Below are 23,506 nucleotides of genomic sequence, written 5' to 3'. Positions count from 1 at the left end.
ATCTTCAAGCACAACATCAGATAAAGTGAGGTTTCTAATATAAAACACAATGCTCCCCTTATACAAACACGTGATATAGCAATCCTATTACATTGATTTTCCCAGCTGGTGTGTGTACACCATATTATATTTCACTTATCACACTGCTATGTTAATTATATCAAGGGATTCATTGTAAAGAAGTAGCAAAAAGTTAATCCCCTTTGTAATATAAAATGGATAGAAACATAAAGCGGCTGTTAAACTATAAAATGTGTTTTTAAAGTGAGTCCTGCAATGACATGGTAGGTAGTTAGGTACCTACCCATTACCAAAGGGGTTCCTTTACAGTAGAACAGGGGGATGATTCATATTCTGTGGAGAGGATATTTAGTCATAGTCATTATTCCACAGTGACATGTGACCTCATAAAACTGCTAACGCCCATTTTCTCACGTATATGTAACCCCAGAAAAAATTAAACTGGCCACAAACAGAATGAATATGGACATCCAACACCCTACTTACACTTTAAAACTATTTCATCAAAGAATCTTCATATTTATCACTAAATGACATACTGAAATTTATAACAATCTCATACTGATGTTTTACTTTTCACTTTTAATATTAGTTATTTGATATTTCTGACCCACAAAAAGACAAACAACATAAATAAGATTCCCCAAATAATGTGATATGTTAATTTTCACCAAGAATAATGTATTACTTAGAGTCTGTTCACAAAATAACTGAGTTAATTGATAACCACTTATTATTTTTCATCAAATAATTCAGACCCAATGTTCTTTTTTTATACTGATGATATTGGCTTATTAATTGTGGCACATGTACCATATTCATATTAGTTTAGTGGTTACCAGAGGGTAAAGGGGGGAAGGGGTGGTAGATGAGGTTAAAGAGGATCAAATATATGGTGATGGAAAGAGAACTGACTCTGGGTGGTGAGCACACAATGTGATATACAGACCCAATATTCTGATAAGAGGTCTTTCCTCTAAAGAAACTTTCAGGGTACCACACTATCTCCCAAGTAATTATGTAATTCAAAGTTTGATGTGTTAGGTAGAATCATCCCGCCTTCCCCCCCACAGCCCCCACGAAAAAGTCCACAGTTTAATCTCCAGAAACTGTGACTAGCTACCTTACATGAAAAAAGTATGTTTGCAGATGTGATCAAGGATCTTGAGACGGAGAGATTTTCCTGGATCTTTGCAGAGGGCCCCGTGTAATCACAAGTGTCCTTAAATGTAAAAGAGTGAGAGTTGGAGGACATGTGTCAATGAAACAGGTGGGAATGCTCTTGCTGGAATGGGGCCAGAAGCTAACACATGCAGGACGCATCTAAATGCTGGAAAAGGGAAGGAAACAGATTCTTCCTTACAGTTGCCAGAAAGCATGCTGTTCTGCCAATACAATTTGGAATTCTGACGTCCAGAAATATAATAAATAAGTTATTTATATCAGCAATTATAGTAATCTGTTATAACAGTAATAGGAAACTAATACATTTGTCATTCAAACTTGACATCATGGACTCAAGTAATCTATTTTTCCTCCCATTATATTCTTCACTCTACAGTTTAGTCAATTTGTTATACTCATCTCTACGTAATCTTTTCCATGTTTCCATAATAACATGTCTCTGCATGTCTTTCCTCTACCTGGAATAAAATTTACCCTTAAAATCTCATCACATGGCCACTTGTCTCATGAAATTATCTGACTTCCTGAACCCTAGGTGGATGTATGATTTCTCCCTTGCTGACCAGTCTCTGAGAGCTTTATTTCTTTTTCTCTTAATAGTAATAATAAAAGATGGAAATGGAACCAAATTTATCTTTGTAACACATCCCTCCCTTACCCCCTAGGGCTATCAAACTATAAAATGCACAAAATCACCTAGGGACACAACCTATCATGAAGAGTCACAGTATCAAAGCTTCTGATTCAGTATTTCTAAGGGGAACTCAGAAATACACACTTCTAAAAGTACCCCTGGGATTCCCTTGATTTTGGTGCATTTACCACTCGGGAAAGATCTACCCTCCTTTATGTGTTGTCAACTCTTTTGTCCTCAGAGTCCTTGACTATGCACAGACATAATAAGGATTTGATATAATTGTTTTCTAAATACAGTATTGTTAATGAACGACAAAGTCTCCTAATTTACAGATGCTATAGAAAGAATTATGTTGCTTATTTTTGTCAGTAGTAGTCTGCTTTGTCATATGTGTACAAACGTATAATAAAAAAGATGCATGGTCCTTGGACTGCGTCTAAATGAATGAGTCCCAGACCAGAACAGGACTGAATATGTTCACCTCCATCTCTCTTTGTTTTGTCCAAGTACAGAGGAGGCTGTCAGGAACAGCACAGGCTACATTTATTTGTAAGCTTCCTGGCTTTGGGAAGGGCAATTTTTAAGGCCTTCATTTGCCAGATCTTTAATTCATTTGAGATGAGGAGCGTCTGTAGAAGTGTGATACTAAGTTCAGGAGGAATGTGGGCAGCAATCCCTCCCTGTGAGGGTTGCTGAAAGCTCAAAGTAAAGTTATAGCACCATATGCATTGTTATCCCTTAAGATACAATACTCCTGCATTCACCCATAGATTAGGATACATCCAAATCTCTTTGTCCTGTGGAAAAACACTTGAACACTTCAAGGGAAGCTCATTAACTCTTTAGCCTCAAGACATTTAATGAGTCAACGTACCATCCGAGGTCTAATACAGATTGCTTAACATGGCATAGAAGTCCTTTATGGCTAATTTATTCTTAGCTACACCCTTAACTCAAGTCTCTTAATTCCTGCCTTCTTCTCTCACTTGCTAATTTAAATATAGTCAAGTGAGCATGTTTTAATTCACTAACTATATAAGACTTTTTGTTTTTATTTTTGTTTTATACATATTAGTACCGTCACCCACACTGTTCTTTTCCCTATAATAATATTTTTCATGTCCCTCCACTTGTTTACTTGAAGTGAAAAACTGTAATTTTTCAAGGCAGTGCAATAATACATGTTTTTATAAAGCTCTCATAGGCTCCTCTGAGGGGAATTTAGAGCTCTGTTTTGTGGTCTGCATTACTTGTCTGTGCTCCTATCACAGCACTCAGAGTTCAGGTTCAATGCTTCTCTTGCAGGTCTGCCTCTCTTCATTGACTTGAGTGAGATACTTCCTTTCCAGCCTCCTTAGAGTCCTTCAGTTAAATTTGAACTGAAATTTAGAAATTTTCCATCAACAGAATGGGTGGGTTGATGGAAAATCCAACTCTATATTTGCACTAGTTAGTAGGAATAATAAATATGCCTTTAGGGCTGAAATCAGAAAGGAAAAGTAGAAGGTTTATATGTGCTATCGGAAAAGAAAAATAAGGAAATGGTGGAGTTACAATGACGTTGGTTGCCATGTTTGGCAGACAACTTTGTGAACTCTAGTGAAAGAAGTTATAAAGGTAAAATGTTTTCAAGCCATTGAGGCACTAAAGTTAATGTGAACCATCTTTGCGATTATATGCTGATTGATGGGTAAATATTTAGGTTATATTAAGGTTCCGCAGGCTATTCTTTTATGAGATTCATAATGAATATTCATTTTAAACATGCTTACTATATGATAGTTCCAGTAGTATATTATAATGCCTGAAGGAGTTTCTTATACACATACACAGATTGGTATTAAGCAAAGACTCAAAGGTCCTCCAATGCAGATTCCTGAAGATTGTTTTCTGATTGGCTCCCTCCTTTCCAGGACTCAACTTCTCTGAACCTCAGATTTAATTCTGCTTTCTGGATTCTCGTATCAGGGAGACTACCATGCTCTGCTAATGATCTGAATCCTTGAACTACGATTCAGTATGTGCCATTATCAGGCAGAGGAGAATTATGTGGTTTTCTTCATTTATTTATCTTAACAGAGATCATAGTCCAATGCTGTCTGTAGTTTTGTTTTGTTTTTATGGCTGTCAAATTATTCTTTATTGCAATATTAATTAATTTTTGTAGCAGGTATTCCACTGTACCATTGTTAATGTCATCTATGATGTCATGAGGGTAGAGGCCATCAACATTGCAGTCCTCAGATTGGGCAATCCCTAGGATCTCTTTAATGGTTTCATAGAACTCTTGGGCTAAAGATCAGCGATGTATCTGTTGGGCAATGTTGGCAATCTCATCAAAAGTAATATTTCCACTGTGCTTAATGTTTTTTGTTTTTCTTTTTACCTTTTTCCTTTCCTTTCCTTTCCTTTCCTTTCCTTTCCTTTCCTTTCCTTTCCTTTCCTTTCCTTTCCTTTCCTTTCCTTTCCTTTGCTTTCCTTTCCTTTCCTTTCCTTTCCTTCTTCCTTTTTTTAAAATTTCTTTCTTTTCTTTTTCCTTGTTTTGAGTGGTTCCTTGAGGAATTTGATGATCAGGTCAGAGGGAGACTGTACCACCTCAACTGAAGCCAGTTGTTCTGAATAGTCAGTTCCACTATAATCCTTAGACTCTTCCAGTCACCAGTTGCCTTGGCAATGTCGTCAGCAACTCATTTTGGATATATACCCAGTGGGCAGATCTTGAAGGCCAGGGCAGACATGGCACCTACTTCACCACGAGTGCACATCAGTTATATGACTTTGATCTTGTCAGGTCGAACTTGGGCAGCATAGTGGAGACAGCTGGTGTTGGATGAACCCAGAAAAAACATTTATTTCATGTGAAATGCCCATGTTTTTAATTATTTGTGGAGATAAAAAATAATTAATGATGCTACTCCATCATGGCTGGAACCAGAAGTATGGCAGATTGTTATAAATGTAACATACCTTTACTTTATAATTCAGCAATTTTACTCCTAGTTATTTACCCAAGAGAAATGGAAACATATTTTCATTAAAATACATGTATAAGAAATTTCATAGAAGCATCATTCATAATAACCAAAAACAGTATAGCCAAATATCACAAGTAAATAAACCCATTTTTGAATATTCATATTACACAGCAATAAAAAGGAACAAACTACTGATATATGGATGAATCTTATAAACATCAAGTAGAGCAAAGAGGACAGGCACAAAAGATTTCATACATAATATTCTACCTATAGGAAGTAAAAAAATCAAGCATAATTATCTATGGTGAAAGAGACGGTAATATAATTGCCATAGGAATTGCTGACATTGACTTAAAGAAGGTTTAAAGGGACTTTTTGGAGTTATACCTTGATTGGCATGTATGCTGTTCGAGGGTATAAATTTGTTAAAACTCTTCATGCTATATGTATAAGACGTATGGCTTTACTTTATGTAAATTTGACTGCCAAAATATGTGTGTTTGTGTGTGTGTTTAATAAATAATGGATTTTTATATAACTCATCTTTGTTCATCTATAGAACTTCCTGAAGTGGAGAGGCTATGGCAGGAGTAAGGCCATGGGGGGGCTCACGTGAGACACATATGAGTGTCATATAAAAGAGTGAAGAGGTGCAATGTGGTTCTCAAAGTTCCCATTTTGTTACCTGGTTAACTGCTTTAAAACAAAATGAAGCATTCTGCTCAATATGGATAAATGAACTGTTTGTTCTAGAATTCAAGTGTGTTCTCTTCGATGTTCTTGATGAAACATAATGTTCCTTCATAGGAACAAACAGAAGGTTTTAGACTTCTAGGAGATATATGCAGCTCATTCATTACTTCATTCAAGAAGCTGCTAAGGGCTCTTGTAGTGTTAGAACTATTTGGACTTTCCTAGCCTGAAATTTCTAAATAATCACATTAATTTTAACCAGTATGAGTAACGGGAGTAAACTGAACTGTAATGTCCATAGGTTGTGCTGAATGTTCTAATGTATCTCAGCCCAGCCTGATGGAGACAAGCTAGATGGAGCAGACTAAATTCAGGAATTTGAGTTTGATTCTACATTTGCACCTCATATTAAAGAAGCAAAATTTAAAAAGTTTATCAAAATGGGATCATCTACTTTAGGCTACAATACATGCTCAAAACTATTTCATGTATTGATCTAGTCAAATTGGTCAATTATCTTTCACCAAAACACAGTATGTATTGGTTATATTGAGTTTCCTGCTTTATGTTAATTGATCTTATTTTCATATAGAAATACCATGCTTTAATGAAAATGTTGAATTACATTTTTCATTATAATAGATTTACTTATGCTTTATTCTTATCTCTCCTGAAAGTATGCTGTTCCTTTTCAGCACTATTTTAAATGAATTATTAGATTCTTAAATGTTTCCAGGATATGAATTTTGAATTGATTTATGTATAAATATCTGTAGCTTTATAAATGTACTTTGGAAAATCAAAGAGGGAAGCTTGGGAAAGATAAAAATAGAATGCATAGTGAACATGTATACACAAATTATTTTGTTGAAAACTACTTCAACATTACAAACAAAATAACAACTACTCATTGTGTGAAGTTGCCAGTTACAGAAAAGCTACTTTTCAAGGTCCAAAGAAATAAACATATTTGAAACATTTGAAAATAACAACTTTATCTCTTAAGGTTTATTAAAGTCCCCTGAATCTACATAATTAACTTTCCACATTATGATTGTGTCCCTTATTATTATAATATTCTGTATTTTTTAAATGTTTACAATGCTACTTATGTTTGTATCTTATTTTTTTCTACAATATTGTAAATCCCGAGGTCAGGGACTGTGTCATGTTTAGCTTTGTATTGCCATTATCACCCACCATAGTGTTTGAACACTGCAAGATATCATTCAACATGTTTAATGAAAATACAGTCCAAAGATTTAGCACAAAATACGTCAATGTACAAAACACAAAAGAGAATGTTTCCTAGCCTTCAAGTGTTTTTAAGGTTTAACCTTGATCTTCAGAGAAAGTCTTGAGCATGGGAGGAGTAGGAGGGAAGATTTGGTTGCTGCAGTTACTGCTCAATGAAAATTAAAATGTAAATGTCTTATTACCTAATTGTATCCTTATTTTCCTTTATATTATTTTAGATCTATTTGGTTTTTGCCTATAAACTAATAATGAAACAGCCTAATTTGTTTTTTCACGGCCTTCAACACTATAATGAAATTCTGTTCTATTCTTTGACCACTTGAGGATTCACTCACCAAATTCAAAGCCATTTATCAATGCAAACCACACAAGGAAATATAAATATACAATTACATAGGATAAATAGCTATAAATATTTCACAATATTTTTTATAGCAAATGAGCATCAGTAACTACTTCTTTCAGTGGTCAAAACAGCTAAATAATGAAAAATTCAAGAATATTTTTCAATTACTTCTGATTATATGCAATTCCATTTAAGTGGGATTACTTATATAACCTACTTATTTATTTTATTTTTATTTTCACTTTTTTACATGGTACTGATTATAAATCTGTGCCTATATAATGCACTCAAAAATAGTTCAGTTAATTTTATAAAGTAAGGTGATTTTTTAAAATAATTTCAAAAGAGCTCTTTTACTGAAACAGGGATTATTGATTGACCTTTAATAGTCCTAAACAGACAAGATTTATTATAAAATGCAAAAAATTAAGTGACTAATGACATAAGATAGTGTTTTTCAATCAATTTTAAAAATGGTTCCTTGGAGTCCAATATAGACACTAAGAGAGAGCTTTTCTTGACCATTTCTCTGTGGACTCAAACATACGCACAATTTCCTCTCTATTTGAACAGATTCATGTTATCTTTTTTTGATTGCTTTAGCATTTCTACTTTTTATCATAATTTTTCGCCTAAATGATTGGTTTCACTTTATTGCCCTCTATTCTACAGAAAGAGGCCAATAACTACACATTCATATGTGATTTTATAAATAAATTGGAAATTTCATGTAATATTCTTGAAGTTTTTCTCTTGCAAACTGTATAATTACAATACTTTTATTACTTGCTTCTAAACTTTTCTTTCACATAATTCACATAGAATGCAAAAGTCATTTTTCTAGATCCTCATATCCCAAAGCCTTGAAAGATTAGGGGGGGAATATACTCCACAGTTTGCCAAAAATTAAGGTACTGATAAATATCTTGTGCTTTGTACTGGGACTTCAGAGGGCTGAACTGTAGGATAAGGGTGAATTAACAGCATACAAGTTCTTATATGGACTGCAATTAAGTTTAAACAAATATGTGTGGCCCTAATAAATTCAGTCCCAAGTGTTTTTGTGGATGAATAGGATTGCATCTGTCAGCAGGTGAGTGTCAATAGCAGATGGGAATCAGGTAATAATTAGTAGGAGTATAATATAATGAACCTAGGTCTCAGTTTATTTTCACACAAAAAACACAAACACGCAATAAAAGGTAATTAGACATACTAGGACAATACTATCATAAATGAGAAGTATTAATAGCAGAAATATTTTAAAAATAGAATAATGTGGAATCCATATTGCTATTATTAGATGCAGATTTTAAAAGGAATTTGGTATTATGTTCAAGGACATAAAAGGAAAGAGTAAACACGTTAGCAAAATACTAGAAACTATTGCAGACTAAAGAAAAAAACTAATAAAATGTAACTGTAGATCTATAACTGACTGTGAACAATCAATTGAGATAACTCTGACCACAGTGCTTTGAAATTACAGATTAACTGCAAAAAGGAAATAGAAAAAAAATTATGTGGAGATTAAACAACATGCTACTAAAAATGACTTGGTCGAATAAGAAATAAAAGGAGAGATTAAAAAATACATACATAGAAACAAATGAGAATAAAAACAATGTATCAAAATTATTGGGATACTGCAAAAGCAGTAATAATAGGAAAATTTATATCATTATAGGCCTAGCTCAAAAACGCAAGAAAAATCCCAAATAAACAACCTAACATTACATCTTAAATAATGAGAAAAAGAATAAATGAAACCCCAAATCAGCAGAAGGAAAGTAATAGTAAAATTCAGAGCAGAACTAAATTAAATAGAGAACAAAAAGATAATAGAAAAAATACTAATGCAACAATGAGCTGGTTCTTTGAAAAGATTAATAAAATTGACAAAACCCTGGCTAGATTCACTAAGGAAAAAAGAGAAAAGATACAAATAAACAACATCAGAAATGAAAGAGGAGAAGTTATGGTGGATACCACAGAAATTCAAAGTATCATACAAGAATGCTATGAAAGACTGTCACCAAATCCAATAACCTAGAAAAAATGGGCAAGTTCTTAGACATATATAACCTTCCTAGACGAAATTTGGAAAATCTAATAGACTGATTCAAAGTAAAGAGACTGAAACAATCATCAAAAATACCCCCAAAAGCAAAAGTCCAAGACCAGATGGCTTCATTCGGTAGTTCTACCAAACATTCAAATATAATGAAAAACCTCTCCTCAAACTCTTCCAAAAACCTGAAGAAGAGGCAATATTTCCTAATTCATTTAATGAGGATAACATTACCCTGATACGAAAATCAAGTAAGCATAACACATCAAAAAAGAAAACTACACACCAATATCTCTGATGAATACAGATGTAAAAATCCTAAACAAAATACTGACAAATTGAATATATCAATACATTGAAAAAAATTATACATAACAATCATGTAGGGTTCATTCTAGAGGCACAAAGATGGTTCATCACATGCAAATCGATCAATATACACACCACATAAACAAAATAAAGGATAAAGATCATATGATCATATCACTAGATGGAGGGAAAGAAAAACACACACAGAAAAAAGATTTGACAAGATATAACATTCACTTATGATTAAAACCCTTAATAAAATGGGTATAGAAAGAAAGTACCTCAACATGATAAAGGTGATATACAACAAACCCTCAGCTAATATCATACTTAAATGGTGAAAAACTAAAAGCTTTTCCTCTAAGATCAGGAAAAAGACAAGAATGCCTCCTATCAACACTGTTACTCATCATAGTATTGCAAGTGCTAGCGAGAAAAATCAGTCAAGAGAGAAATAAAAGGCATCCAAATTGGGAATGAAGTTAAATTGTCACTGTTTGCAGATGACATAATTGTTTACATAGAAAACCCTAAAGACTCTACAAAAGAAACTATTAGAAACAATAAACAAATACAGTAAAGTTACAGGATAAAAAAAAATCAATGTGCAGAAATCCATTGTGTTCCTATATACTAACAATGGAATCTCAGAAAATGAAAAGAAAAAAGAAAAATAATTCTTTTTGTAATTGCAACAACAACAAAAAAATACCTAGGAATAAACTTAACGAAAGATGTGAAGGACTATACATTGAAAATGATAAGATATTATTAAAGAAATTGAAGAAGACACAAAGAAATGGAAAGATATTCCTTGTTCATGGATTGGAAAAATCAACATAGTTAAAATGGCCACATTACCCAAAGCAATATAGAGATTTAATGCAATCTCCATTTAAATCCCAATGGCGTTTTTTAAAGAAATAGAACAAAAAGTCATCAGATTTGTATGGAATAACAAAGGACCCTGTATAAAAAAATTAATCCTGATAAAAAAGAACAAGGCCAGAGATATCACACTCCCTCATCTCAAATTATAGTACAAAGTGACAATAATCAACTGGCATGGTATTGGTGGGAAAACAGATACACAGACCTATAGAATAGAATTGAGAACACAGAAATAAACCCACATATATAAGGGCAGATAATTTTTGACAAAAGAGCTAAAATCACAATGGAGAAAAGAAAGCCTCTTCAATAAATGGTGGTGGGAAAGCCATGTGCAAAAGAATGAAACTAGACTGCTATCTGTCATCATATCCATTAACTCAAAATGGAGCAAGGATCTTAATATAAGACCTGAAACAATAAATTGCATAGAAGAAAGCAGAATTTAATGAATTTGACCGCAAAGGCAAAGGAAGTAAAGCAAAAATAAATGAACGATACTTTATCAAACTAAAAAGCTTCTGCACAGAAAAAGAAACCATTAACAAAACAATAAGGTAACCAATCAAATGGGAGAATATATTTGCAAACAACAACTCCGATAAGGAGTAATATTCAAAATATATAAAGTACTCATACAACTCAACAACCATGAAAAACTAACAATCCAGTTAAGAAATGGGCAAGGACTTGGACACTTCTCTCAAGAAGACATACAAATGGCTAACAGATATATGAAAAAATGCTCAACTTTACTAGCTCTCAGGAAAATGAAAATCTAAACCACAATGAAATACTACCTCACACCTGTTAGAATGGAAATTATCAACAAGAGAAGTAATAACAAGTGTTAGAGACGTTGTGGAGAAAAATGAACTCTCATACCCTGCTAGTGTGAGCATAAATTGGTACAGCCACTATGAAAAATAGTATGAAGGTTCCTCAAAAAATTAAGAATAGAATTACCATATGACCCAGCAATTCCTCTTCTGAGTATCTACCCAAAAAATCTGAGAACATTTACCATAAAGCTATATGTACCCCTATGTTCATGGCAGCATTAAATTATTTTGAAATGGCCAAAAAATTCATTACAGTAGAACATATTGTTTTCCTAGAATATTGTATTAGTTTCATGTTGCTGCTATGAAAAACTAACTAACTAACAACAACAACAACAACAACAACAAAAGCTACAAGTGTAATGGCTTAAAACAAAACCCATTTAGTATCTAAAAGCTATGGAGGTGAAAAGTCTAGTGTCAGTCCCACAGGGCAAAAACCAAGATGTCTGGAGTTCTATGTTCCCTTCTGGAGTCTCTATGGGAGAATCTGTCTCCATGCCATTCCTTAGTTAGTAACCCTATTCCTCTGTCTTCAAAGTCTTCAATGCAGGGTCGAATCATTTTCACAGATCATCACTAACCTCCCACTGTGCCTTCCTCTTCCAATTCTAAGCTTGCTAGTAATTCCATTGTGCCCATCTGCATAATTCATTGTTATCCCTCTATTTTAAAGTCAGCTGATTTGAAACCTTAATTCCATCTGCAACCTTAATTCCATTTTTTTCTCTGGGACCTAACATATTTACAGGTTCTTATGATTAAGATGTGGACATCTTTGAAGGGGTCATTGTTCTGCCTACCACAAGTATTTTTTTAAACCTTTTCCCTTGACATTTTCTTCAAAAATAGACAGGACATTACTGTGTCAGTTACCTATTTCACTAATTTTTACTTTCAATTTCAAGATAGTTGTAAATATCTAACTCAATATCTTCTTTCATTAAATAATAACTCATCTTAAATGGCTCCTCTTAAATATATAGATGTAAATATCAGCAATTTTCACGAAATAACAGTCCCATAAACTTGAAATTGGCAATCAAATAAGCCATTAGAAAGCAGAACAAATTTCTAGAAATTTGAGTCCATAAGTTATCTTAGCTATTGATCTTCTTTCTTTCTCTTGGCTTATTATACCTACCTTCTGAACCATTAATCATCTTGGCTGTTCTTTTCTAAATTCATTCCCATTTTTTCACATCTACTTAAAAAAAAGTTTTGAAGGAAGAGAAACCTTTTTACAGCAGTATGACATATGTAGTTGGATGAATATATGACTCCAGCTCTTTGAATAGAAATCTCAATTTTATAGGCAAGTAGTTATGGAGGGCTATGCTTCTCAGTTAGGACAGAATTATTTACCAGCTCTGTCACCTCAAAAAAAATATTAAATCACTTAATAACCATAAAAGGAGCTTCAGACTATTTTTCTGAGATACAAATTTAATAATCTACCTTTATTGAGGTATTTTTAAAGATTAAATTATACATTTTTTTAAAAATATAAACTGTTTAGCATATAGCTGGATTTGAGTAAGAGCTCAATGAATATTACACTACAGCAACTGTTACACTACAGCACATGATATGTACAGTCTTCTGAGCGAACAACTGCTGTTCATTGTGGGATTAGATTTTACAGGATTATATGAAATTCCACATAATAATGATAATTATAGCTCTTTACAACATACATGTTAGAAACACAACAGTATATTATGGATCTAGGTTTAGAATTTTTCTTATGGAATATTTGACACTGACTGAAGCATAACTTCTAATTAACATAGAGAACCATATACATGAAAAGACTACTGGGAAATGAGATCGAAACTAAAAGCTGGGCCATAACTGAGAATTGAGTGCATTGTATAACACTCACTAAACTGCACTGTGTACAGCAAAATTAGAAGTTATATTTTTTATTAGGAAAAATAAAGTGAGACACATATATATGGTCAAAAGCCTATGGGGTTCAACTGAAAATTCAAATCTAAAAAATATTAGCAGTGATTCCATTTAGGTGGAAAAATATTTATGTGTATTTTTTATAAACTGCAATTTTGTATATAATTACCATGTGTTACTTCTTTTTTTGTATTACTTTATAATAGGAATAAAATATGCTTCAATGACACTGAAAAATTAAGTAATTCATATATATTAAACTTTTTAAATTTAAATAATTAATGGGAGAGTAAAATTTATAGAACAATTCAAGTCATGTAAGTTTTCATTTTTCTACTCAACAACTCTTCATGGTATGTTTAATGTATGCCATGTACAGTTTAGCATAAAAAAGAATATAATAAAATACTGAGTTGAACTTTAAAATATATGACTATTTAATTATAGCATAAACTATCAACAATATATATTTAGAAGTGTGAAATAGTTTAATGAAGAAAGTTTTGCATGTTTATCCAACTGAACATAGAAATAAAGGAATAATATTATTCCTCCAATAAATAAATACGCTAAAATTCTGTGATATCAAGTATTATTTCCATTTATATATCCTTCATTGACTACAGAAGGGAGATTAAGTAAGAGAAAAATAATACATTTATGATTTGATACAATTATACTTATTATAAAAAGGACACTTGTATTCTTTCCCAATTTTTCAAACTAATATTTTCTTTACTGTTTTCCAATGACAAATACTTTGTAATAATAGGTTTTTCAAGACACATGCAAGTCTTATCAGATGTTGAGTTTTATCACTCCATGTATTTATTGGATGATCACGTGGGAAAAACAATGGATAGAAGATATGAGTACAATCATCACACTGCATCTAGACAAATGGCTTTAAATGTGACTCATAATGTACATACATTATAAATACACTTTTTGTTAAATGCTATGTTTTATATTTCAGAAATGTAAATTTCTGTCAAACTGTTTACTATATTCTGTTGTATTTTAATTTTAATTCTTATTTATTGTAATGTTTTTATTCTAAAGAAATGGAAATTTGTCTTTCAAATTTTAAAGGATTATGCTCTTGTACATTACTTATATCATAGTTTCATAAAACAATTAACATCTACATTTTAAAATTTCAACAATGTAAATCAAAATAATGTAATTTTTTTTATCTCTGATGAGAAGAGGTTCTTCATGAAATATCATGAAAAGATACATGTTGACAACGGTGAGAAGCTTTTATATGGTCCTTGTTGAAATAAAAAAGTATGACATATAGTTGTTTCTTCCTACTCTGTCTCTGAGTAGTTTCACAATTTTATTATAATGCACAAAATAAACCTTCAGGGAATCCATTGCTACACTGAATTGTAAAATAATCTTCACTTATCTTCAGTAGAGTTGCTTTGTTAAAAAATCATTTTCATTATACTTCTTGTATTAAATATTATGTATTTAAATAGGTGGGGACATTTAAAATAACATTATCAAATATCTAACTATATTTTTTTTTCAAAATGGCACCAACAGGAAGTCCAAACATTACAATATTGATTAAATAAATTTTGCTTTATTATTGGTGTGATACAATAAACTAACAATGATATTATTGATCATGTCAATGGACAGTTACAAATTTTCATAAAAATGTGGTTCTTAAAAAACTGACTGCAATTTTGAAAACAAAAACTGCACTTTGAAAATGTTCTAATAGCATGCATTATGTTTTATTACTTTTATTCTGACAATTTTGAGTTATTAGTCATTAAACATTTGGAGTATAATACATGTTTGTTTTACTAAAAGTTTAAATTGACTACACTGGGTCCTAAAATAGCACATTTTCTGTGCTCTCCTTTCTTGATGGATTTTCTTTTAATGTAACTCAAGCCTCAATGATCATTTCACGAGATATTTAGCCACATTATTTCTTTCATTTCATCATCACCCCAACTTCAAATGTGCTTGTGATAAATATTCTAACTTATATAATTTTTAAAAAATTCTGTGAAGGTTGAAAAGTAGAGTTAGACTGAAAAACATAAATTGATGAATAGAAACAACAACAACAACAAAAAACCTTTACCTAATGTGGATAAAAAATAAAAATGAAATAAGAATAAAAACAAGTTAGATATTTTAAGCGTAGAAATAAAAGGGACTGGGATAAAAAGAAAAGAATTGAAGGACACTTAAACATTCATTTAACCAGGTGTATTCATGGAGATGATCACTTGGCTGAAACAATATATAGAGATACATTTGGGATCTGACTAGAAATATATCTTTCTATTAATTCAGTTTCTAACTCTAATCAATTTTATTGCATATTACCTGCCTTAATTTATACTTATGATACATTTGGAGTCAGAGCATCCATTTAACTTGTAGGAATTTAATTATATTAGATAATGTATTCACTTTTCATTATTCTGTTAGCGGTTCTAACAATGCAGATTCAATGGTGCTTGCAAAGGAGACAGGAGGAAAATGGCTTGATAAAAACACCATGTTCTGTTCTGTTCCTGTGCCTGTCTGTCTGCTATCTTTTCCTCCCTTCCATCTTTCTTTCCATCCTTCCTTCTTTCCTTCCTTTCTTCTTTCTTTCCTTCCTTCCTTCCTTCCTCCTTCCCTCCCTCCCTCCCTCCCTCCCTCCCTCCACCCTCCCTCCTTCTCTCCCTCCCTCCCTCCCTCCCTCCCTCCCTCCTTCCTTCCTTCCTTCCTTCCTTCCTACATTGTAAATCTCAGTGATACAGTGACAATTTAACATTTCAATACTCACATGTATCATTTACCTGCATGAAAAGATATTTTTTAAAGATGAAAAACATAAAATATTACACAAATTACCATTAGCAGATGGACTTTTATAATAGATTTTGATGTAGGGAATACAAACTTTGAATCCTAAGTAAGCAACATGTTATATCCCACCAAATACTCCCATTCTTCTCATTAGTGGACCTGTATTACAAAAGTTTTATTAATTATTATTGTTATTAAGTACTGAATTGTATTCCCCAAAGTCTATTTGTTGAAGCCCTAACTCCCAATATATTTGGAATTAGGTCCTTTAAGGAGGCAATTAAGGTTAAATATGGTCATCAGGATAAGGCTCTAATCTGATAGGACTAGTGTCCATAGAAAGCGAGGAAGAGACCCAGGATGTGTGGACACAGAGAAAAGGCCAGATGAGGGCATAGTAAGAAAATGGCTATCTATCTGCAAGTCAAGGTGAGAGGCCCCAGGAGCAAGCAAAGCTGCCAGCACCGTCATCTTGCACCTCCAGTTACCAGAACTATGAAAAAATGAATACTGTTGTTTAAGCCATCCAGTCTGTGCTATTTGTCACAGAAGCCCAAACTGACTAACACAATTATGTTTTTTTTTAATTTTAACAATGTTTGTGAACATTTCTTGTTTGTTTTGTTTTATGTTTGGTTTATATGTAAGTACCTGCATACCAGTACTAGTGCCAATTTTGCCAATCTTGTCTCTAAAAACCTAAAACTTTTACTATCTGGCCATTAACAAAATGAGTCTACAAACTCCTTTCTTAAGATAACACTCTTTCCTCTGAACTTTCATAAAGTTTTATCTTCGCTTTTAAGTGATATTTACTAAAATTTTCATTCTATTCTATTTTTATATTCATTTTATCACTCTTAGTAAACAGAAAACAATCTCTTCTCTCATTATAGGCCTAAAGTTGTTTATATCAGGTGCTTAATAATCAGTTGTGAATTGTAGCTTCTAAGAGTTAAAGGCAGCACCCAGTTGACAGCCAGCAAAAGAAAGAGACCTCAGTCCTACCACTATAAGGAACTGAATTCTGTCAACAAGCTGAATGTACGTGGGAGTGGGTTTTTCCCAGTACCTCCCTGTAAGAGCCGTGGCTGGTTGACACTTTGATTTTGGCCTTCTGATATCTGGAGTAGAAAAACTAATTAATCTAACCTGGACTGCTCACTTAAAGAATTGTGAGATATTAAATTTGTGTTGTTTTAAGTTGCCAAATTTGTGGTATTTATTATGGCATAGATTGAGGAAAAGTCATACAAGTGGATACAAGTATTGTCAGCCTGATTCATCAATGATAGAGATCCCCATTAATGTCTCACCTAAAGCTTTCAGCAGTCATTGACGGTTGTTGCTTAGATCTATTGTTGTCATTAGGGATTACAAAATGGTGACTTATCATTTCTTCTCATTTATTAGCTGGAATTCTTCTCTAAAGAAGAGGCTTTCTATTTTGTTTGTTTGTTTTTTATCAGCAATGCAGTTACCCTGAGATAAATTTTGTACATGAAAAGCAGGCTAAATACCTGATTTTTCCCATTTATTTATTAGGTTTCAGAATTCTGAGATAATGATTTTGCTATCATAATAAGACAACCAAATAGATTCTCTCTCTCTCTCTCTCTCTCTCTCTCTCTGTCTCTCTCCCCCCCCCCCCCCCCACTCCTCCTACTGGTTTTCTGTTCTCCAGGACATTTTACTCATTGGCCTCTATTTAGTTATAATTCCTTTTTATTATTCTTTGTCACACAAGAAATCTGTCTGAATTTAGTGATTTTTGAATATCAGGGACTATGGAATCCTTACGATCTTTACTCTGTTGCTCTTGTAGTTAAATTTTGTCATTTCTTCCATATCTGAAGGGCAGTGTGATATAATTTTTTTTTCCCCTATGTACCAAAGTATTAATAGTACATGAAAACATTAATTTAAGACATATATGATCTGCCCTCACATATGCCTGACTTATAAGAATACAACTTGATTAGAACTTAGTCACCACTACAAGGTCTAATATTCATATTGACGTATTTACTTAGACCATAATTCAACTTCAGAGATTCAGAGTGATAATGTAGGAAGCACCTTGCCATTCAACTCTGTCTAATAGACAATGAATATCATGCTCATAATCCAGTTGTAGAGGGAAGGGAAGAAATTCACGTTACAAAATTCTTAGGCCAATCTGCACTAGTTCAGGCTACAGTGAAAAATGATTTCAACAACCTAGAAACCCCAAAAAGCTCAATAGCACCCAACTTAAAATAGTAACCACACTCAGATAAAACTGCAACTTCATACACATGCTATTAAATGATTTCCAAGGATACAGTGATTCGTTTTGAACTTACTTTATGCTATGAACCACCAACTATATATACGCAAGTTTTGGAAAGTCTAGCAGAAGCATTTATGAAAGTCAGTGACTCAAAATAATAAATTATGCATTGGTAAAATGATTCCTTATGACCTTTGTGCTTTTTAAGGAAAAAAACACAAACTAAAGTCTTACAGGCTTTTACTATTATATAATTGTTTGTTCATATATACATATACATATGTAGACATATGTAAATATGTGTGTACTGGTTTGCTATAACAATAAACAATAATAAATTATTATGTACTAATGTATCAATAGAAAATACTATGACATTGATATTAAATACATATTTATGACTTGTGACTAAACTCTTTCCCATGAGCCATGAGGACAGTACTGAGTCATTTATTGGAAGGAGTGTGGTCTCTCTCGAGTTCTGGTGGATTGTGCTTCTCAAAACCAAGAGTTTATTTATTGCTGTATGCCACTAACTGATTTTACTGAATTGTACTTTTTATCCAGTCTTTCCTTTTAAATCTTCTAAAATTCAGAATTAGACAAGTTACAGATTCTGTAGGCTTTTGTAGAACGTGTCTATGAACAAGTAAATGGTTTGTTGTACTGTAATTTTGGGAAGATTCATTATTTAGATAAATTTAATTGATTCAAGTGAATCTTTTCAAAGAGTTTCAAGACGAATGGGTCTTGTTTAGTAGGGCTATGTATATCCCTGAATATGTCCTTGATCATTAATGATTTATGTAGGCCATATAGTAATTTTTAAAATTAGGACATTTTAATTTTAACAATAACATACACCCAGTCATATTATAATTAAAAATAAATAAAATGTAATTATTTTACTAGTACTAGGCATATGAACTAAATTCAAATACATGAATATAATTAACTTGCTTTTTTTTATCATGCGTGAGTTGCTTATCCTGTAATCACTAAGTTGCCTTTGTGAAAAACTAAAATGTTGAATTAAACATATTTTATAAAGCCTACCAATTTCAAAATGTTAAATATCTGTGTTTTTTAAAAAAAGTAAACCACAGTAAGGAATCTTGGTACATGTGTTACCTACAAAAGAATTGCACTCTAAGTGATGATTTAACTAATAGGGACACATGTGTATTTAACAGCTGATCAAATTTTTAATAATGAACTTTATTGATTACATTTTAGGGGCACCCAGTAGGGACAAGGTAAGCTAGGTTAATATATCAGTATATGTTTGTTCACAGTTTCCTGTTTAATTATATAACCAGAATTAAAATATTTATTTTACACCCTGGGTGTGGAGTCTTTCTGCACAAAATAACCATAATATTTACCTTCAGTGATTTCAATCTATAGAAAATATTGCTGAATTGGATCACACTAAAGAAACAAAAAAAACAAAACAAAAAAGAGAAAATGTATTTGCATGTGCTATAAATTTATGGAATCCAACAATTGGTAAATGGATGACCAAGAAAGCCAGAGTAGGACTCAAGATAAACTAAAATAATGTGCATGAAGAACAAAAATTTTGCAGAAGACGAAGAGTGGTGAGCCTTTTTTGACTGCTCGAGAAATATAATGAAAGTCACTGGGAATAAGTTTGGCCTGTAAAAATATCCAGTTATTAAGTGATCAGAATGTTTTCAAAACTATTATGAAAATCGTTTCCTTCTATTGAAAATTTTACCAAAGCAACTATACAGAAATATGCCTTAATAGTAATTTTAATTTAACAATCACATTCTTATAAACATTTTAAAAATTCCCAAGAGGCAAATGTATCTTTTGATCAACTTTCTCCCCAAAATTCCACTCTTCCCCAGATGGAAACACAATTCATTGTTGTCCATAATTTCAGTGTTTTCTATAAATATATGTACACATAGAACTACAGACTTTGATTTTGATTGCATGTGTATTTAAAAAAAAAGGATTGTCCTAAAATAAATGATTCAGCAATTTAGGTTATTTTGTGTTTAAACATTTTGTTTTGTTTTAAATAAAAATATATATGGGAAAAATTTCCATGAATGCACATGGAGATCAATTTTACTTTTAAAATAACATACACATTAAGGTAGATCCTGCTTTCATTATATTTTACATTTTTTTATTGCTGCTATATCAAAAACATATTGATTTTTGTGTGTGAATTTTGCATTTGTCATATGCACTAAACTTATTAGGAAAAAGCTTACCAATTATTCTTATTAAATTTATGTATTTAAATAATAATAAAATATAAGTTTTCTTTTTCCTTTTAAATATGTACAATATTTGTTTGTCTTGATAAATCCTGGAGCTTCTAACTGTTGAATACTAACAAGAAGTAGTAGCATCTTATTTTTTTAATTTAATGTGATTGCTTTCAATTAATTCTCTATTAAAAAACTATATATATTTTGTGGTTCTTTAATAGATATCCAGCTAAGGAAAGTATTTCTAGCCTAATTTTAACATTTTTCTTGAGTGAATATGGTTCACATTCTAAAAATATAACATGATAGGCCATAAAGGAAGTCTGAAACATTTAAAACCATGAGATAAAGAAAGGATTTTCCCTAAATAAAATGAAATTACACTGGAAATCAACAGAAAATTATCTAGAAATTTGTAAATGTTGACAACTAATCAACACATTTAAAAATAGAATATGGGACAAAGGGAATCAGATGATATTAGAAAATACAGAAAATATGACATATCAAAAATGAGAAAAGGTGAAAATGTATGATTTAACATTTATTCCCAAAATACTAGTTAATTACTGTAAAGGAAATCTACAGATATTGGAAAGTAATTAATTAAGAAATTTATTTTGAACTATTGCTAGAAATAGGGTTAAAGACAAAATTGATTGCATTTCTATATAGTAGTAACAAACAACAACTAAAGGACAAACAATTTTAAATATTACCATACACATTACATACATAATAATACATCTAAAAAAACAAGAGCTTGACACTAAAAATTATAAATCACTGCTGAGAGAAATTTAAAAAGCCCAAAATCAATTAAATAATATAACATGATCATCATGCATTAGAAGATGGATTGCAGTCTGAATATTGTTAACATTTTATTTCTTCCCAAATAGATCTATAAGGAAAACAATTTTAATTAAAATAAGATCAGAGTTTTACTGGAGTTGACATGGTGTTTCTAAAATTTACATGGAAAATACTTAACCACATTTTGTTTTGTGAACACCAATTCTAGATGTTATGTTCTCTACCAAATAATAAGTCTTGTTGTATGATATCGTTGTGGTGAAATTTATACAAACAGAAAATAAAACAAATAAAATTAAGACACATACTTACACATATATAATAACCTTATTTATGAAAGACATTACTACAATTTAGTGGGGAAATGGATTGCCTTTTCAATAAACGTTTCAGGGTCCATAATATATTTATATAGAATAACAGGATGTTGATTACTGTCTTGCATCATACAAAATATTAACTCAAAATAGATCATAATCCTAAATGTGAAAGCTAAAATTAGAATATATACTTGAACTTGGTAGGAAAAAATAGCTACATTAAATATGTATATTTGCCTTAAAATTAGTGAATAATTGTAAGAGAGAAGTTTGAAAAGGTTTTTGAATGGTATAAGCTCACTAAAATGTATTAATACCCTACAGCAACAATCAGATTAGGTTTTATTTTTTTAGATTTAAATATAGAGAGAATTGAATTATTAAGGAGGGCATAAGCCTGGTCTAAATCATTCTGCGACTCTTCAGTTCATCTTAGAGCAATTGCTGAGCAGCCTGTGGAGGCTGCCCAGTAAGCAATGAGGGTATATACTTATCATACTCCATTTTATATATAGTGAGAGAAGTTAGTGCATGAGTTATAACATCCAAGTAGATAATCAAGAACTAAAGAGAAAAATAGAAATAGCAGTTCCTCCCAGAGAGTAGAATCAGATCATTATATGAAATTGCCCTAATGACAGCAGATTTTAGAATTGCTAGTGAACTGTTACTGCTTTGATCTCCTAGTTTTATTCTTCCATTATGGTCATTTTTCTTTGGCTCTCTCTCTCTCCTTCCTCCATGATTGTAACTTGATTGTTTAGGAGTGGTGGTGCATAGAAAACTTTCTAGTTTTCACGTTGGCTAACCACAAGGGTCTACTTTGCCATCTGACAGGCAGGATTGTATATCCTCTTGAGATCCTTAAATTTAAATTAGATTCAGGAATTGGATGAAATTGTGGGGTGCCTTAATTAACAAGTGGTTAAATACATTCTAAGTAAGAAAATGGGAGTAAAATATATACGTGGTGAGCAAAATGTTAGATTTTGTAAGAGATTGCTCTGTTCTCATTAAAACCCAATGTCCCATTTCTTCTGGGAATATAGTTAGAATATATTTTCTATTCCTTTTTTAAGTGAGGTTGAGCCATAGTACTAAATTATGGACTATGGAATACACTCCTGCTATGATTGGGCTATAAGACGTCTCACAGAGCATTCCATGTTTTCCTTTTTTCCCCATTTGTATATCGCAGGATGATACATGGGACATTTCTGTGCTCTAGGTGATAGTATTTAGTTATTGAATGGCTTGTGTGGAGATAAATGTCCTGCAGATATATATATATATATATATATATATATATAGATATAGATATAGATATAGATATAGATATAGATATAGATATAGATATAGATATAGATATAGATATAGATATAGATATAGATATAGATATATAGATATATATCTATATATATATATATATATGTATGTATAATCTGAGACCAATACTGAATTTTTATTTGAGAGATAATAAAAAACTTTGCTGTTATGAGCCATTGTGATTTAGATTTTTTTAAATTACAGTGACTAGTTTTATTTTCCCTAATAACATCTATGGCTACAACCAATAAAATTTCTACTATTGAAACATGAGGATTGATTCAATCAATTATCACATTAGTTTTGCTGGCTTTGAAAAAAATTAAATTTTTATCATTTGCAAATCTCTAATGTTATAATATGTGGTTATTTCAGATATTTAATATATGGTTATTTCAGATATATGTGAGTATTTTGATTATTCATCACTTATTTACTTTATATAAAAATATAGAAATTTCTACTTCAAATTTTGAAATTCAACATTCACATTTATTGTGATTTCTTATGTGTTTTTTACACTTAAAATTACTATATATTCTAATTTTTT

The 23,506-nt window shown here is 31.6% G+C and overlaps 1 long non-coding RNA gene and 1 pseudogene across 1 annotated transcript in view; both read right to left on the bottom strand.

The window, feature by feature from the left end:
- Positions 1-23,506, bottom strand: part of LOC148754754 (uncharacterized) — a 178,923-nt gene that overhangs the window by 117,727 nt on the left and 37,690 nt on the right. The window lies entirely within an intron of this gene.
- LOC148754755 (large ribosomal subunit protein uL11 pseudogene) lies at positions 3,903-4,692 on the bottom strand (annotated as a pseudogene).

This window comes from Rhinolophus sinicus, chromosome 17, assembly GCF_057876585.1.
Source record: "Rhinolophus sinicus isolate RSI-liver-muscle chromosome 17, RSI-T2T, whole genome shotgun sequence".
NCBI lineage: Eukaryota > Metazoa > Chordata > Mammalia > Chiroptera > Rhinolophidae > Rhinolophus > Rhinolophus sinicus.
Note: the sequence above shows the minus strand (reverse complement) of the source record. Positions and strands in the feature narration are given on the sequence as shown.